Here is a 19550-nt window from a genome sequence, read left to right as displayed (position 1 = left end):
GTGTGCTGTGTGCTCTCACAACTTGAGGTAATTTGGTGATTTGACAGCATTTCTCCCTCACGCCGAATATAAATAGGCATTTGGCACACCTACTGCATAAATGCTGCACTGCTGGAGGTGGGGGGCAGAGGCAGCCGAGAGCTGTTGGTGTTAGAGTACAGCGTGCTGATGTCATTCTGAAAACCGAATTTCTGCAGTGCGCTAGCCACGTTAGAGTCGTACTGCAGATAACCCCCTCTTGCTGTTGGAGGCAGCCAGCCAGTCGCCCGAACCCCTGCGTGCCTTGGGCTGGACCATGGGTGGGATGCTCTGCTCCCCTGCTCATTGCACACTGCTGCCTCGGATGCCCTGGCTCCATCCTCAGGATGCCCTACTGGCCCAGTGTGGATGGGGGAGCCCGAGTCATCCCACAATTAATTAACTAGGAGAACCATGAATTCTATAAGGCATCAGAATTAATTTTTTTCTGAGTTTTCTTTTTTCTTGTTGTTTTTGTAATGAATGCATTCCATGTGCGCATGGAAATATCCTGGTGAGGCTTGAAGAGCTGAATTAGAGGAAAAAAAGCCTCTCATTTTGCACCAGCAGTTAGCTGATGAAATGTAAAGATGCAATGAGCTGATTAGTGATTCTGGTAATGTAATTAATGCCTCTGTTCTTTCATACGTGCAGAGCTGGAGGTCGAGCTGAGCGCTCAGTGAAAATTTGCCCTGAATGCGCAGTTCACTGCGCTCAAAGTTATTGCTCCCTAGTTATGATTCCTTCAGTAATTCCAAATTAAAGTTGATATACTTGTAAACAAAAAGCAGGGCACGCTTATGAATTACAAGGGCTGGAGAATTTGTTTGCAAGATGTGAATGTTAATGTAGCCAAACCACTGTGGACTGGGCAGGGGAGGGACCGGCAGCAGAGCGGGCGGCTGAGAAAACACCTTGGTGGGTGTCACTTCTTCCAGATGCAGAGCTGCTGGAAGGGCCTGGCTGAAGTCCTCGTCTCCACTTCCCTGGCTGCTGCAGCCAGCCAGCTTCACATAGTTCTGCTGTTACATCTTCTTAACATCTCAACCATCCTAAACCATTCCCAGTCTGAAACCAAACTCGGATGAGCTCGTTTTTGCATGTGACATGATTTTGGCACGCCTTACATGAAACCTTTCTCTTTTTTTTTTTTTCCCCCCTCCCCCATTTTTAATAAACATCACATTATCAAAATATTAGTGATGCCGGATTTGCCATCGTTGGTTTACCATAGATAACAGCATGGAGTGTTCTTTCCGTTTTGATTCAATAGTGCATGACAAGGGAATCCAATTTGTTCAGATTTAGATGACATGCCTCCAATTATGTAATTCCATTAGGAGGTGCCTGCAGCCAAGTCTGTGCTCACAGTCTCGGCAGACATAACTCTAATGGGACGTGTTGCAATATTGCTGTGTGGTAAGCACAACTTTGATAGAGAGCACGACCTGTCTCTCCCAGTCGTGTTTGTGGGAATGGAGAAGATGAAAAATGGTCTAGCTGTACTTAGGGCTCTAATCTGGCAATAAGTTATGTCACTACAAGAACAAAGCTTTGCAATGAAAGGTGAATTTGTAATGGCTATATATTTTATGTATTCAAAATCAGACAGTAAATGCAGCACTTTGAATATGATCTTGTATTCAATTCCATAAATGGAAGATATATTGGTTGCAGTTTTTCCTCTTGAATACCGTTTCAGATTCCTATGTACTTGGGAATGTTGGATATTTATGAGAATATAAAGCAGTGATGAAAACATAAGACTAAATCTTAGCACAGTTACAACTTGCTTTAAATTATTAATCTTTAAGAAGCATGATAAAAAATTCTGCTATGCAAATTCTGCAGGACTGGGGTTGGTGTATGTACACATTACCATAGAGCTATCTAAATAATGTCTTTAAAATAATTGTGTAATGTTGATGCAGACTTACAGTTTCTGTAGGCAGGAAAAGGCAATTCTAGTGGCAGATCTGTCTCCCCAAGAAGCGGGATGTAACACCACTCATAAATAAAGCTGTTTAGATGAATTTAGCATCACTTGCAAGCCAGAAGATTTCTGCAACGCCTTTGAGTAACGTATCTCAGACAGGGCTTGGTTGGACTCAGTTCTCCGAGGGCTGGGAAGGGTCTGGGTGGGACGTGGGATGTATTTTCTGTAGAGTGTGCTCAGACCTGTGGAAGCTGCAGACATTTAAAGGCATTTAATTGCCGTAAAAAGGTCAAAGCATTGACAAGCATAAGAGATCTATTGCTCAGTCTTGCCCTGGTTGGGTTGGACCTGCAGGCAGGTCCATTCCATGAAGTCGGGGCGTGAGCTATACGCCACACCGCTGTTGGCCAGTACTAACTAGGGCTTGGCCGAACAGGTATTCTTTAAATATAAAGATTTTATTAAGAAGAAAAGCTCCCTAATCCTTGCTCTGGGAAAGTATGAGTGATAGTATCTCTACTTTCACAATGTTTTGCAGTTCTCACATGAATATATGAAAGAATTTAATAATGTTCTAGGTTAGAAAATGGGCATGCATATGTATAGATCTTTAAAATCTATCTTCTCTGACTTTCTTTCCCCTTATTTATGTTGAGAGAGGAAGCCAGCAAACGATTTCAATGTATGATGCATCCAATATCACCTTTCACATAAACAGGAAAAATATGCTTCCTCCGTTGATGTGATGGGACTAGGATGCATTTAAGTGTCTAGAGAAAGTGTCATTTTGTTTAAAATAATGTGAAGAGAAGCCCAGTCTCAGTATGTTGAAATGAGTTATGGGGGTGCTGCTGTTTTAATGACAGGATGGCGGAGATGTAGCTAAAGATGCTGCCGCTGTGCCTGAGCCCTGGCCCAAATCGCTGCTGTCGTGAGCCCTTTCACACCTGCTGCTCTTGTCCATGTCCCTGCTCGGCTGCTTTGCCAGAAAACCCCACTCAGGTGGCATTTGGGTGTGCATTAATCTAGCCCCTCGGTGGATGGCTCAGCCTGCAGCTATAATGGAGTATATCAACCTCAGGTTCAAAACCCAGTGCAATTTCGTGGGAATGAATTGTTCAGATAAATTTGGTAGAGCACAGTTTCTTAATCTGCTAAATGGGAAGAGACACCACTGCCTGGCGCTTATTGGATTTTGTGCAATTTGGGAAGAAATTAGATTGTTTTAGATTAACCCCTCCAGGGATGGACACCTAGGAAGAGACTGTTGTCGCTCAGACAGTTGATTTTCAGGTTTATTTATTGCAGCAATCCAGCTGCTGGTGTAACTGAGAGCAGAACCTGTGCCGCTGCGATACACTTCATCATGCTCTGGAGTACCCATTTGCTGAGTTCAAACGAAAAAGCATCGATCTGCTGCAAACCAGGCTGAGTACCCCAGCATCGGTGGTACTTGCCAGTGCTTTGGCTTCTCTCCCTGGGAACCAAGTACCCAGGTGGGTTTCCCTGAGTGTTCAGGGGCTCAGTGGAAAGTGTTTGTGAAGGCACCTGTGCTCCAAGGCAAGCTCTGCCCTTGGGTCCCTCCAGCTCTGCAAGCACCCTGTTTGGCTCCCTTTAGGAAGAGGTTTTCCAGGTGGGCTCAGAGGACCACCATGGGTCTCGCCATCTTCACCTCTGAATGCCAACACGTCGCTGGATTAAGTGACAGCAAGCAAATCTGCATGCAAGAGTCAAAGCCCACGTGGCAAACGCTTTTCTGGCTAGCAAGGTGAGCCAAGCATCACTGGCTGCCTGCAAAGCTGGCATCGGCCCCTGCCCCTCTGAAGCTCCACTCCTGGATGCGTTTCAAAGCAGAATGGAAAGACTTTGGGGTCCGAAGGGGCTGTATCTCGGCTCGTGCAGCATCTCCTCATGTCTGGTCTTTGCACGAATACTTCCACATCCCAGCGACGTCTGCATAAGGGTGAATCGTGAGAGCAGAGCTGGTGTTACCAGCGCTGTGCCTGCACGGGGGGTGCAGCGGGAGGGGTGCCCGTCCTCACAGACCTAGCTGGAAGCCAGCCTGGTGCTGGCGTTGAGAGAAGGGCTTATTGCTCAGTGCCGAGAGTGGCGAGAGGAAATGTTCAGCGTATTATATGCGACAGGACAAGGGGGAATGGCTTTAAACTAAAGGGGGGTAGATATAGACTAGATCTAAGGAAGAAATTTTTTCCGCTGAGGGTGGTGAAACACTGGCCCAGGTTGCCCAGAGAGGTGGTGGATGCCCCATCCCTGGAAACATTCCAGGTCAGGTTGGACGGGGCTCTGAGCAACCTGATCTAGTTGAAGATGTCCCTGCCCATGGCAGGGGGGTTGGACTAGATGACCTTTAGAGGTCCCTTCCAACCCGAACTATTCCATGATTCTATATTCTGGGACACCCTCCCAGAAAACATTTCCTAGCAGTAGTTACAGCACTGATGCCGTAAGCCCCAGCAGCAGTTCCCCTTTGCAGTAGTGGAGATGAATGGAGCCGAGCATCAGGAAAGCTCTCCAAGATTAAGTTTGGCCGTAGCCTGTTAAATCAAGAGCCCGTTCAGCAAGGGCAGCACGTGCTCCTCAGCCCGTCAGGGGCATAGCCCAGCTGCCCAGAGCAGGGAGTGACAGTCGAAAGCTCACCCTGTTTGTTGCTTGAACTCCGGGGATGCCGCTGCAGCTCTCCCCCAGTGGTCGCTTGACCCATGCTGTCTCCTAGTGCGTTGTCTGAACTGGATTATAAGTTCCTCAAAGCAAGAACTACATTTGCCATGGTGCTGTAAACCCAGGAGATGAGTGTTCACCCACTTCATTGTGTTCAGTGTGGGATTTACAGAAGAAATGTGCAAGCTACAGGACGGACCTGGCCTGAGCTGGGTCTTCTCTAGGCTACAGCTACATCCGTTACTGGATAATGCTTGGACATGTCTGAACACGTGTGTGTGGAGCTGTGGTCAGCTGAAGGTAGCCCCACGTCCTCCTTGTCCCCCTCCACATTGTGTGACACGTGTGATGATGTTCCCCTGTGGCTCCTGTTTCTTGAATTATATTTTATAAACGCATGAAAGTGCAACTCTGGTCATAGGTACTGGGTTTTTTTGCAGGATGGTAGACCAGCAAGGATGAATGGAAAAGCTTCTGACTTTGTTCCTCTTTTATCCCCTGGTGATGTGGGACTTGGCACTGATGGGTCCCGAAGGGACACTCATTCCATCCTGTCCCTTCCCCTTGGTGAGGCCCTCTGGGAGGACTGCAGAAGACACCAGAGGGGAAGAGGAGGAAATCTGGGGGGTTATAACTGATATGAGTGGGATTCACTGAGGAAGACGCTGAGATAAACAAATTAAATCCTTCATTGAGATGGAGGTAGCAAGGTCACCTCTTTGCTCCCTCAAGTAGGGCAGTTCCTCTTTAACGACCTTTCATCCCTTCATCCTTTTTCCAAGGCAAGTGACCTCCCGCTTCATACCTGCCACGCTTTTGGGGTGTATAGAGTTGTGCTCCGTTTTGTTTCCTCATTGGAAACATGCTGTGCGTTTGCTTGGAGGAGGACAACTTGTGTTGAGTTTATACTCCCAAAGCTGCGCTCCCAGCATCGAAAGGGTTGCAGTGGTTCAGATGGGTAGGGGAGATGTGGTAGAGGCAGGACTTGAAGCTCGCTGATTGGTGAACTGTAAATTTGAGCTGGAAAATGTGGCTATACTGTAAAATTCAGGACACCATCTGTTTCATTGCTTTCTCGCAGTAACATTTGTACTTGATAATTAAAATGTCACACACATTTTTAGGCAGAATAATCCATGGAGAAGTAGAACTGTGTCTTCTGAAAATCATTCAAGAGATGCTCACAGATAGGAACGATGCTGTTTTGAACCATCTCTCACTGCTCATAGAGGAGAGTGGTTTGCCTTTTTTTAATATATATTTTGAGGAGGGGCGTGGAGGGATGGGAACAATGGCAGATCCTTTTGGAAGGAGCTGTGAACCTCATTTAATAACCCTGGCTGGTTATTCCCGTCCATGGTTTATTTTGCTTGAGGTTGGTCATGCTGGGGCTGGGCTGGTGGTGCCTCTCCTGGTTTTCTTCTTAGTAGTGGTAGGATAGCTTTGGCTTCAGCTGCAATCAGCTTGTTTCTAAAGATATCTGAGCTAACCTAAGCAAGACTTTTCCTCCAGCTGGTGTGGCCAAGTGTTCAAAGCGCTGTCTGCTTGGTTGGCTGTGGGTGGTGAGCACTGGGAGCTCAGCCCCTCTGAGCAGCAGGCTCAGGGCTCAAGGACCACAGCAAGAAGCTGCTCAGAGGAAGGTCAGGTCTTGACCCATGCTTGCGTTGCCTTCACTGCAAGAGAGCCAGAGCAAAAGGCGAAGCAAGCAGCGCTGTCCGTGGGCAGTGGAATCAAGTGCTTTTTGCATAGCAATGCCAGCCCTCGCCCCTTCAGCTGGTGCAGAGGGCAGCTGGGCTCCTCTCCTTGCCTAGCCCAGGCTGCTGCGTCTCCCCTTTGCGGTGGCCTCAGTCCAGCTGCCAATTTGGCTGAAGTTTGCTTCGTGGTACTGAAAAGATGCAAAAATTGAATTTGTTTTTGGCTGTCCTAAAATAGGATTTTGAACATCTTAATGCTGCATATTAATTAACAATATAGGAGGCATCTGAAATGCATAAACACACAAGGTGTCCTAGCTGATATCTGTGCAGCATGCGCTGTCACTGACCCCCAGGAAAGCATCTGATGAGGTTTTGCCAGCTCAGTCTCTGGTTCCCAGGCACATCACGCGCTTGGACTGTGTAGATGGTCCTCCTCTGAGCACAACGCGACGGACGCTCCCTGTGTTGGTTCAGGGTTGTATAAGGGGCATTTTCCGTAAACGTGGCTTTCTAAGGGCATCATCCTAACTAATTCAGACTAAGTAAAATATGCTTTTGCTAAATGTATGGGGTGGAGCTAGTGGACATGGGGAACGGGATGTTCTGCGCATCTTGTAATGTTGGCAAAGTCTTGCTTGCTTAGCTGATACAAAACCCCTCCCAGCTGAGCTTTGACACAACAAATACATCTGCGGACTTTTATTAGAAATGCACTCTGCTATTCCATGAAAATTTTAAATCCAGTTATGTCAGCTATGTGTGAATAAGATTTTTAAAATCCTGGTCTGCTGGGAGGCATTTGAAGCTCACAGCTTTACAGTGCATCGGTGTGTGCTATCAGTAACTAGTCAAGGTTAAAGATGAAGTCTGCGGAGGAACTGCAGCGAGTACTTCAGAAATGCTCGCCAGCCAGCGAGGTGCTTTCTGGGCTGTCTCCTGGCTTAATTCAAACATTTTGGTGACATCCCAGCATCCATGCAGACCTTCTTGTACATCGAAGCTCAGGACGTATCCTTGCAGGATCAGGTCCTGTGCTTCTGCCAGGAGACTGTATTGTAATGTGTGAGAGAGGGTTTAAAATATTCTAATTGTCTGCTATGAAATTACAGTTTTGTTCCCTGGAGTAGAAAAGTGAGTTTAAATCATTAACGCCACAAGTCTCAGTGATGATTATGGAAATGTTTGCAAGTGACTTAATCAGTATAGTTTGTCTGAGTGGCCCATTTTAATATTATTGCACTGATTAAGTTTTCTTAGCTAATATGTGTTTCATTTCCAATTCAATTAAATGAGAATCCCCTTCCATTACATGATATTACTGAAGTGCCCTAGTGGGGCAGGAGCACACTTGGTATTTTCAATTGATACAGATTTCTTCATTATACAGTCTCATGGTGCTAAATGAAATCAATGAAAGCTGAAATTAAAATTGTAGCAAGTTGCAGCTGTAGATACGTTGTCCGTTCCTCGGTCCCTCTTTTAGCAGTAGGCTGACAATATATTAGTATCAGTTCATTAATTACATTTCAAAGACATTTTCAATAGATGCCTGCCTTTGACAAAATTTCAGAAAGCCTGGGAATGATTTTCCTTGGATTTCGTATGCCAAATGATTATGATAAGCAAAAATATAAGTTGCATTAATGTGCCTTTTTTATATGCTATATATCCTCGCTTTAGCTTTTAAAAGCACTTTCGTGTAACCTATCGTAGGATATATTAACTGGCATACGGAAGATTATCTGCAAATGGCTTGTGAAGGAATTAACATCAGCCTTACATTTTTTCACGTGAGCCAAACCTCCTCCTTTTATGTATTATTGAAGAGAATTGATTGAGCTCTGATACAGTAACAAATGATTTTATAAATATCTCTCTGGAGTTAATTCCCCATTGTGGGATATGCAGAGCTCTTGGAGCTGATCGTATGATCTTTTTCTTGAGAGCTCCAAGATTCCTCCAGCGTTGAGGCGGGGATGTTCCATAGTACGTACTTTTATATACGAAGGAGTTGGGAGGCGTGTTACTACGATTCAAGCAGCGATTAGGAAATTGCAACGAGTGCTCAGGAAATACAATAAATCACAACTTCTAAATACACATTCATACGTTCATAAAAAAGACAAATGTTTGTGTCAAGCTGAGACGGGAGCCCTCTGCACCCTCTTGCTTCTAGATCGTGTTAACAACAAAACTTGCAAGTGAAGTGCACAGGCTTCAGTACTCTTCTGCTTCACGTGCACCAGCTAACGTGCACCCTTTGGGTGGCTGGTGGGTGGCAGGACGAGTGTCCGCAGCCCTGGGGGACATCGGGCAGGTTCAGCCCCGCAGGCCCCGTCTCATGTTTCTGCTTTTGTGCTGTTCCGTGCAGCCGTGCGTTCAGCTCGTGCCCTCCGCTTGCACGCTCGGAGCACAGCGGAGGCTGTCTGAAGTATTGGTTTTATTAAATTATTAAAAGTATTTTCATCTGGTCAGAGAGTATGTGTGGCTTAGCTCATTTAAGACATAGCTAAAATATATATGGATATAAGGATAAAGCTTTTTTCTTTATTACTAAATATATGCTTTTTATAAACAAGAACCTGGATTTTTTTTTTTTTTTTAAGAATATAATAAATATTTTAGCATAGTTATTCTGGCTCCATAAGTGCAATGAAAATGTTAGCCTTGGCATATCAATTGTGCTTTACAGATGACTGTAATTTCCTGAATGTCAAAAGTCCAAATTTTTCTACTAAGCAAACTTTTCAGTGGCAAAATAGATTGCCTCCATAATATATCACTGTGTGCAGGAAAAAATGAAATCTTTATGTACTGTATTATGAATCAATGAGGCATTAAGATTCTTGGAAGGGTGAGTGGACTCTGGAAAATGAAAAACTGCCACTATTCCCTCTCTGTAAACCGCTGCTTATGGAGTGTAGGCTTTGCAAACCTCTATCTTCCCCGCCGCAGAAACATCCGTTACAAGTTGAAACCAATTCCTGCAATGGCATTTAGACAGGGTAAATACTGTTGTAAAAATCTGATTTATAGCAACATCCTGTGGTTATTCACCAGCTCTTTTGCAGTGGCCTCCTTTTCGCTTTGGGAGGTTTGCCATGCTTTTTAATGAATCCGTAAGGGAGCTCTGCGAATGGGGAGGTGCTGTACCACGCCTGGAAGGTGCTGTGTGCCGCGGCTCCGGTAGATGCGAGCTCCTGGGGACAGGGACGGTTCCTTGCACCAGGAGTAGGAAGGTACTCCTGGTACTCTGTGGCCTTCAGAGCTTGATTTTTCAAAAGGCATCACTCACGCCTTGACTTTTCCTAGTGTGTATTAAGGGTAAAATTCAGCTCTGCATCCTGGTTTTTTAAGGGATACTCGCCCTTAGCAAGAAGGGCACTTTCCAAAGCCAGGACCTTGCGTGCTGCCGAGGCCAGTGTCACAAATCCAGTGTCACCGGTACTGCAGCTCATCATCTAGCAAGAAGGAAGCATGACACGCTTTTATGCTGATGCTCCTCTGCCACCTTCTCTCTCTTTTCCTTGGGTTTTACCTCCTGCGTGCAGCTGCGGGGGTCTTGGCACCACTGCTGCATTCCATCCAGACGCTTCTATCATGTAATTAAGTTAACGAGGTGGGAAGTTTTGCTGCTCTGGGTAGGTTGTGGTGGGAGACGGATGTTTCCAAAGGGCAGTTCAGTCCTTTTCCCAGCAGGTTGGGTGAGTGGGATGGGTCTGGGCCCCTCTGTCCGGCATTGCCACCCTTTCCCATGCCAGACTTCGGGGTGGAGGCAGTGGATTCCGGAGCAGCTCCAGCAGCTGAGTCACTCTTCTGTTTGCCAAGTCTAAAAATGGAAACTTGCTTCTCTTTTTATGCACCACTAAAAAAAACCCCATAAGTAAAAAGGCCACTGTTCCTGCTGAATTGGTTGTGAGCAAAGGGTATCCTGCAGAGATCTTAATAATACAGGCAATTATGAAATTAATACCACTCTGGCAAATCTGCAGGGCAGCTCTCCCCTCTGCAGGCAATGCTGTGGACAATTAGTTTATGCGTGAGGGTAGCTGGGAGCATGCGTGTGTGTGAGGCTGCATATTTTTTACTTATTTAAAGCCTTATTTTCAGTATTTTTGTGTGCATGTGCCATGCCTGCACATATATGAACATGTACTTTGAGCTGTAAAATCTTAAAACACTGCCTTCCTCTGTGCCTCAAATGCTGCTTCTTTGCAAATCTTTCCTATTTGATAATTTCATGGGCAATGATGGGCTGCTTTAATTGCCATTCTTGCAAAATCAAGCTCCTTTTTACAGGTTCCTCTGGCACTTTTCTCCTGCTGCCGTTACTGTGGGTAGGCTGCTGGCTTCCTACCCCCACCATTAGTGTTTCTAGACAAAACATCTCTGTGATTCATTGGGTGCTGATAGAAGTGAAAACATAATGATTACTTAGAGGAAATGTAAATTTACATTTGCTAACGGCTTTAATTCACAGTTCTGAAATACTTATCTCCTTTCCTCCCAGGCCTTGTTCGGAGCTAATGCATGGTACGATTCTCTGGTGCCATCCTGAAACCTGGAATAAAGGAATACAGTCCGTGTGCTTACAGTTTTGCAGACCAGTGCAGAGAAAAGTGGTGTTTGTTTCTCCTCCTCCTTCTCTCCCTCCCCATAATCTTTATACTTCTTTAATGAAGAAGTCATTTGTTCATCTAGATTTTGCTGTACTTTGAATTTTGGATGAGGTGGATCTGGAAGTTTAGTCTAATTGAAATGATTGAATGAAGAGAGGTCTCGTAGGAACAAGTAGTACCCAGCCCTGGGTCTGTTTGCTCGGCAGGAGCTGCACTGAGGCCCTTGGGGAGAGGAGAGGAGGAGAGCAGACCTGCTCTGATAACCCTGCTCTGTGCTCACCTCCTTGCAAGCACCGTGACCGCAGCAGGGGAGGACCTGGTGTGGGCAGCCAGACTGCAGATCCGGGGCATGGAGGCAGCCATGCAGCCTCCATGGGACACTGGGTGTGAAATCTTCTCCCCGAAGCTCCCGGGAAGTGTGGCAGCCCCCCTTGCTCCGAGATGGGGCCTATTGCCCTTGTCTGGGGAGCCAGGAGGGCTGGGAGCAGAGCTCTGCAGGAAGCCCACGGGTAATGCTTCTCAGCTGCTGCCATTGCCATCCGTATCACTGCTGCGAAGCATCTGGGACCGATCTGGAGTAGATGCAAACATTTGATTCCCAGCACTGCATCAGTAAGCTTGCCAAATATTTTGGCCTCGTCTCTGTGAGCTGTGCTGCGGGAGCACCTCTCGGCAGGGAAGAGGTATTCCCATTTCAGGGGGGTTTCCAAGTGTGCATGGTTGAGGCAGGAGAGGCTGTCACCAGGATGCTCACCCCTGTCCTTTTAATTGTGTCTCTAGGTGACAAAGTTCGTTAAGAATCAGGATGAGTCACAGTATTAAATTATCGTTTTGCTTCTCTCTGAGCGATCTCCAAAGAGATGCCTGCCTCCAACAAATAAGGCAGCAGGGATATTTCTCTTGGAAGAACAATTTGCGGTATTAGCAAATCAAATTCTCAGTGGGCCATTCTTGATGGGAATTAACCTCACCTACTGGGAGCGAAGCACTCCCAGCGCCTGGCGTGGCGTAATTGAGTTTGACTTCTCATAGAGACGTGGTGGTCATGATTGATTGGCGGGGAGACCCTCTGCCAAAGGTTAAAATCCATTGGCAGCTTCGGAGCTGCGCAGGGAGGGTTTCTAAGAGCAGAGCAAGAAATGTGAGACTCGTGCTGTTCGCATTCCTGACCTTCTATCATTGTCTGCGACTTTGCTGTCAAATTATCCCGAGCGGAGACGTTTTGGGAGCTGTGCAGGGCGAGGGAGGAGCGCGGGGGCCTGCCTGCGGTGGAGTGTCGGTTCACCGCTGGGAGCGGCGGCGGTGAAGGGGATGGGATCTTGGACCCGTGCACGGGGCCGTCTTCCTCTGGCCGGATGAGCTGTGTGAGAGGAGTAGTTTCCATCTCAAAAAAAAAAAAAAAAGAAAAGCTTAAAAAAGTGAATATGTGACTGCTCTTTTATAAATGAGCTCTGTGGATTTTTATTCAGTGGCATGAGCGGTTTATGGGGAGGGTGGGAAGGACACTGATCGTCCTTGTGCTGCTCGCCGGTTCTGGTGATTGTGCATTGTTTCTGGTGCCGAAGCACCAACCCTGTGATTATTTTTCTTTTTTCAGTAGCTCAGTCCTTAATCCTTTGCATCATATGCAGAATCTCTGCTGCAGAGTTTTAGTTCATTTTATTTGCTGTTGTGCTGGACGTGGTACATACCTGGTCTGTCCCTTTGCCCCTGCCCCTTCAGAGGGAACTTCCCTTTCAAAATGTCCATCCTCACCTGGAGCGTAACTTGGTTTCATACTGCCCTGTTAATGTACCATAAAGTCCATAAACTGGGGGAAAAAATCCCTCAGAATAGGAAACATTCCCAAATTTCCCTTCCGCCCCCATCTCCACCCAACAAGATGGAGACACTTGTGTAAAATTGACTCCCATTCGTTGCACAAGCCCATCTGCATCTCCAAACAGTCCTAGCCAGGCTTGCCATCTGGATGAGCTTGACCTAGATACAAACCGGTGTACTTAAGCCAGCTTAAAGGGTAGCCTTAGTTTTGCTGGGAGAATGGGACTGCCCCAGTAAATTCCCTGGAAAGCATAGCTCTGCTTCCTCAGCCATGGGCCAAAGCTGTGTTTTCCTGGGTTAGTTTGCCCCTGGGCACACTCAGAGGGGGAGGTCGGGATGTTCCCCGGGCTGCGGTGCTCCCTGTGCAAAGGCTGTAGGCTTCTCACCCTCCGTATCCTACGAAGCTTTTCTTGCTACAGCCTCATTTTTTAGCAGAAATGGGAAAAGGTCACTCAGCCCCTCACCTTCTGATCCATACGCTAATGGAGGTAATGGTGAGTGGATGTTTAGCTTTCAGCTCCCCTCATAGCTCCCTCAAGCCAGGCTCAGGTTTCCAGGCTGAAGGCATGGCAGCTGCCAGTGTCTGACCTCCAGCCTTCCTCTACCTCAACGAGCAATTAAACAGCGCGGCAGCCTCTGTCCTCTGGCAGGGATCGATACTCCTCAGCCTTGGCACCAGCGGGAGTTTTGACCCGAAGCGGCTCAGACGTGCCGAGCTGAAGCCAGCCCTAGCTGTGGTCCTCATGGAAATGGTACCCGTTTGGACCCCACAGCAGTTGCTTAGAGCCTCTCCATTGGGGTTAAGGTGCCCTGGGAGCAAGTGCAAGAGTTCAAGCTGCTAGACAAGAGTTTTCCTGGTGAGCCCTTCGCCGCTGGCACGCAGCCCGCTGTTCTCAGGCCCTTTGGATGGATGCTCAGCTGCTGATGGTCTGTTTTGCCAGGCCTCTTGTGGCAGGGGGGCTTGTGGCACAGCAAAGGAGGAGCGAAGGGAGCAGCAAGCCTTCCCCACGTTCTCCATCCACAGGTTCGGCCTTAACCCCTTTCTCTCTGCATCGCCTGGGTTGCTGCTACTTTGCAGTCCTGCTTTGCAGAGCCGGGGCAGTTGGGTTGGGATGAGATGCACTTTTACTTTGGGAGGTTCTGATCCATTTCGGTGCTTAAACAAAGTCACTCCTTCCTCACCTCATTTCAGCAGAGCAGCTCCACACGCAATGAGCCTCCTGAGCACCGCGACGTGGGTAGCTGCATATCCCTTCCCTGGCAGCTTCTCCAGGCTCAGAAGTCTCTGGCTTTACTCAGTGCTGTCATCCCCTGGGGTGTCACACCTCCTCACTTTGACTTCAATTTATTTTTTTTTCTTTAATGTTGCTTTTAGAAGCTTGCTACAAGGATGCTTTTAAAAAAAATCATTAGATTGGAAAAAAGGATTCTCATTCAGCCCCTGTGCTCGGCAGAGGTGGGGAAGGGGCTGGCATAGATGCACTACGTGACCACAGAATTATCCTTCAAAGTGAGCAGCTGGCTCAGTCTCAATAAACCCCTCAGAGAAATTCACGGAAGTCTCTGAGGTTTCAGTTTTCTTCATATTTTCTCCAGGGGCTGTGCAGGAAGGAGAAAGGGGTTTCTGCTCTGGGTTGAGGAACCAGACAGCTGAAAGCAGGTCCGTCCACTGACAGCACACGTTTCTTGGTCCCTTTCAACAAAAACCATCTTATCTTAGCAAAAGTCGGGAAGGGCTACAGATGTCGTCTATCTGGACCTCTGTAAGGCCTTTGACACGGTCCCCCACAACGTCCTTCTCTCTAAACCGGAGAGGTATGGATTTGATGGGTGGACTGTCCGGTGGATGAGGAATTGGTTGGATGGTCATCGCATCCAGAGGGTAGTGGTCAACGGCTCAATGTCCAGATGGAGATTGGTGACGAGTGGCGTCCCGCAGGGGTCCGTATTGGGACCGGTACGGTTTAATATCTTCATCAATGCCATAGACAGTGGGATCGAGTGCACCCTCAGCAAGTTTGCAGATGACACCAAGCTGAGTGGTGTGGTCGACACGCCAGAGGGACGGGATGCTATCCAGAGGGACCTGGACAAGCTCGAGAAGTGGGCCCGTGTGAACCTCCTGAGGTTCAACAAGGCCAAGTGCAAGGTCCTGCACCTGGGTCAGGGCAACCCCCGGTATCAAGACAGGCTGGGGGATGAAGGGATTGAGAGCAGCCCTGCCCAGAAGGACTTGGGGGTACTGGTGGATGAAAAGCTGGACATGAGCCAGCAATGTGCGCTCGCAGCCCAGAAGGCCAATCGTATCCTGGGCTGCATCCAAAGCAGCGTGGCCAGCAGGTCGAGGGAGGGGATTCTGCCCCTCTGCTCTGCTCTGGTGAGACCCCACCTGCAGTACTGCGTCCAGCTCTGGAGCCCTCAGCATAAGAAAGACACGGACCTGTTGGAGCGGGTCCAGAAAAGGGCCACAAAAATGATCAGGGGGGTGGAACACCTCTCCTGTGAAGAAAGGCTGAGAGAGTTGGGGTTGTTCAGCCTGGAGAAGAGAAGGCTTCGGGGAGACCTTATTGCAGCCTGTCAATACTTAAAGGGAGCTTATAAAAAAGACGGCGGCAAACTTTCTAGCAGGGCCTGTTGCGACAGGACAAGGGGGAATGGCTTTAAACTAAAGGGGGGTAGATTTAGACTAGATCTAAGGAAGAAATTTTTTCCGCTGAGGGTGGTGAAACACTGGCACAGGTTGCCCAGAGAGGTGGTGGATGCCCCATCCCTGGAAACATTCCAGGTCAGGTTGGACGGGGCTCTGAGCAACCTGATCTAGTTGAAGATGTCCCTGCCCACGGCAGGGGGGTTGGACTAGATGACCTTTAGAGGTCCCTTCCAACCCAAACTATTCTATGATTCTAAAAGTCACCTCATAGCAAAAATGTCAGGCAGGGGCTTGCGCTGTCCCCCCAACCCGGCATGTGTTGCTCCTGTGTGGGGTCTCTGAGATGCTGACATGAGGCAGCAGTACCCATGCAGGAGTAGGAGGAGAAGGAGAGAGCATCTTCATGATGATGCAGGTTATTGAAGTGCCCTGGGACCAGGCATTGGGCATTCGCGTGGCAGCACCACCGCCCCAGAGATGGTGCCCATGCTGGGTCAGTCGGAGGGAGCTGCAGTTCAAGCCCGTGGGTGAAATGTGGCTTTCCTGGCTCCGCAGTGATGCCGGGATGGTGTCACAGCTGGCATGCCAGGAGGATGTAGCGTGAGGGCTGGCATTGCTGGGGCTGTGGGGAGGCCGAGCACGTCTCTCCTCCTCTCTCCATCCCTGGCTTCCAGCACATCACCCTGCCTGTCTCTGCCATTTTCCCATTTTCCTTGTCCCACCCATGGGTAGAAGCATCAAAGCACCAAGAAAGCCCAGCTTTCACACCCCAGTGGACAATGTGAGCTGTTAGCTGGGAATTTATCTGAGGGGAGCCTCTGACCTTTCCTGCAGTAATGGATTGTGCGCAAATAATTCATGGCTCCCAAAAATGCTCTGGCTTCAACCTTGCAGTGATGTGATAAGCAAGGCGGGTGATGCAGCATGGGGAGCAAACTCAATGTCGTGAGACTGTTCGGTCCCCATGTTCCTCGGGGAATAGCTGCACACAGGGAGATACCAAAAGCAAGTGACTGTCACACCATCTCACATTCCTGATGGCTCCAGGGTCAACCTACTTTCTGAGTTGCCCATGAGCTCCTTTTGTTCTCTGCTTCATAAGCATCCAGCTCAACTTTATTAGAAAACCTGTGTTTCTGATGAGTGCAGCTCTTTAAGTCAGAGGGATGATTCACAGTATAGTTTGAGCTCTACCTGCAAACATGTTGTCTCGGGCTCTGAAGCACAAGCTTCAAGGAATGGGCAAGAGCTCAACACCCCCTTGTTAAGATAGCAGAAAGAACAAGCTGTTATGTACAGAGCTAAAAATAATTGCAAAGCTTTGAGTCTTCCTCCCAGTTGCAGCAGAAGGATGCTTTAAGCGCTGATGGCCGAATCCATCTCTGGCACAGCTCTGACCTGACGATGCATTAAAGCTTTTGTGACTTTTTGAAGCTCAGTTCAGATAAACGCAGAGCAGCACGGCTGCTTTTCTGGAGCTGATGTGATTTCTAACTTGGATGAGAGTGGCTTGGGGCAAACCCAAAAGCTGGTGTTCCCAAAAGGGGTGGCGCCTTTTTCGGTAGAATTTTAACAGGGAAACTTAAGAAGGGGAGAAATGCACAAAATAGCTGACATTGGCCCAGCAGCTGACAAAGCATCTCTCTGTAAGTCATGTCTTGAAAGCAGGATTCATCTGGGAAATATCGATGTGGTATAAATAACAGCCACGAGCCTGTTTGCAGGGAGCCGTGCTTAGGCCAGGTAGGATATGGGCTGTGTCTGGGGCATCCCATAAGCATCCCTGCCAATGGCCTGGCTTCCTGAGCGCGGGGTGCTGGAGGGAGCCCAGACACCTCCACGCTCACTGCAGAGTCCAGTGAGCATCTTCGCTCAGCCTCCTCTCCCTGGTCTCCCTCAACTGCAGCATTTTCCCCTGACAAGCGCTGGTGGAGATACCTGCCTGGATGAGGCCGCCGGCCACCTGGGGTGATGGTGATCCATTATGACGCAGTTTCTTCCGCCAACATACAAGTTTTTATTCATTCTTTTGTTTTTACAACAGCAGCCAAGGGAGGCGCTTTGTCACTGCCTGTGAGCAAAGAGCACAAAGGGAGAGCAGCTGAAGAGTTTGAGCTATGATAAAATGCTCGCTGTATCGATCTTGGCTCAGGATTTGTTTCCCTTCTTGCATTAACTCCCCATCGATCGCCGTGATGACCTTAGAGTGTGTGGTTTTGTTGGCCTTCTCCCTTAGCCGGCAGCACCCCCATGCCCGCACCCCACTCCCTTCCCAGCCTTGCCGAACTGCTGACAGGCCGGGTTGTAGAGGGTGCTCTGGGATAAGCAGAGCTTTACTTTTGCCTCCTCCATCATCAGAGGTTTGTTGTGATATGTTAGTTGCTATAGTTAGCATGGAGGTTAGTGCTATATGGCACTAACTTGTTATTGCTTGAGGGTCAGATCATTGTTTTAGTGCAGTATCCCAATAAACTAAATCCAAGGGTGGGGAGTCATGGCAGAAGTTAAAGAAGGGGCTTGGGTTTGCCCCAGAGATGCTCCATTTCCCCGTGTCGGGGACCCCCAAAAGGCTGTGTCATTGCTGCATCAAAGGAGCCTGGTGTACAAGAGTGACCAGGGTCAGCTCCTGCTCGTCAGAGTGGCTGGTTGGGCTGATGGTGCTTGTGGAAAGCCCTTTGCCCTGTTGGGTTCTCCAGCACAACCAGAGACCTGCTGAGATGACACAGAGTGAAACTCTTCCCATCTTTGCAAGGAATGATGTGAGGTTGGTGGCTGCTGCTCCAGGTGCGTGACATGAAAGTCAGCTTCGTCCTTGCTCCCTCTTAACTCCAGCTTTCCCGGTGAAATCACTTAATGACACTTTTGGAGAAAAGTACCTTCCTCGAGGTCGTGGTGGGGGCTTTGGCTCCCTCCACCTGTGTGAACCTGCAGCCAAAGCCCTCGGAGCTGGGGAGCAGCACCAGGGTGAGCATGGGGACAGCGATAGTGCTGATTGTGGTGTCCCAGCTCTCCGAGCGTGAGGTGCCGTTGTGTCCGGCTGCTGATGCTGTACTGGGCTCCTTGGCTTTATTTGGTTTTGCAAGTTTATTGTACTTTCTGTTTATTTAATTATTTATTAGCTTGGATGCTCTAAATGGGAAGAGGAATGGCGACTGTCCAGGTTTCCTTTCCCCTGTGCTGTTGGATGCTTTCGGTGCTTGTGATTCACTTTTTAGTCCACCCAGAGACAATTTTCTGTAAAACATTGACATCTAGTGGCCTTTCTGCTGAAGGAAACGATAGGGAACAAAAGATTGGCTGCGGGGTGGCCAGTCATGATGAATGTCCCTTCTCCTCCTTATGCAGCACCGGGGATGTTGACGATCACACCCCGGGGGCTGAGGGCTCCTGGGCACACACTCCTCGGTGTCCTCGTTCTGGAGGAGTGGGCTTCCCTGGCAGAACAATTTGCTTATTGAGCTACTTTAATTCCATTTACTTAAGCAGATGGCTGATATCCTGACAATGTACCTCCAGCATCATCACTGAGGTCGTGGTCATATTAAAGGAAGTGCGAAGAGCTCGGTGTGTATGGCTTCAGGATGCCGACGGTGGACAACATGGTGTTTGATGGTGGATATTAATGTGCGACCCAGAGTGATCTCTTAATGCTATACGTAAGGTTGAGCTTGCAGCTTTTCCAGCTGGCGGCCTGACAGGGTTCCCTGCGGCAGCGTGTCCCCTGCGTGTGCCACTGTCCTGTTGCTCCAAACCAAAGCCAGCACCTCCCTTGGAAATGTTTTCTCTTACAAAATGCTGTAATGCATCCTTTAATTTCCTGTTATTCACTTACCTCTCCTCTCTCATCGTTGCAGTCCTGTAATCAGGTGAAGGCAGGAGGATAAAATGGGATTTGCATGGGCTTTTCCGAGATCCTCATTTCAGTGCAAGTGGGTTGGGGCTTCTGGGCGCATCCCATTTATCTGGCCTGCGAAAGGAAATGCCTTGTAGGAAATGTCTTCCTCATAGGTGTAACGCTGCTCTGGGGCTCGTGCAGCTGAGACCCACAGCTGCTCATGGGGAAACGTAGCATGAGCAGCTTTTTGCAGGCTACATAAACTTGTCAGTGCAACTCTGTTGTAAAAGGAGAA

At 48.4% G+C, this 19550-nt stretch overlaps 1 protein-coding gene across 1 annotated transcript in view; it reads left to right on the top strand.

The window, feature by feature from the left end:
• Nucleotides 1-19550, top strand: part of HS6ST2 (heparan sulfate 6-O-sulfotransferase 2) — a 135433-nt gene that overhangs the window by 112541 nt on the left and 3342 nt on the right. The gene's annotated exons all lie outside the window — the stretch shown is intronic.

Source organism: Aptenodytes patagonicus, chromosome 9 (genome assembly GCF_965638725.1).
Source record: "Aptenodytes patagonicus chromosome 9, bAptPat1.pri.cur, whole genome shotgun sequence".
NCBI lineage: Eukaryota > Metazoa > Chordata > Aves > Sphenisciformes > Spheniscidae > Aptenodytes > Aptenodytes patagonicus.
The sequence above is the reverse complement of the archived record's forward strand: the minus strand, read 5'-3'. Positions and strand labels throughout refer to the sequence as shown.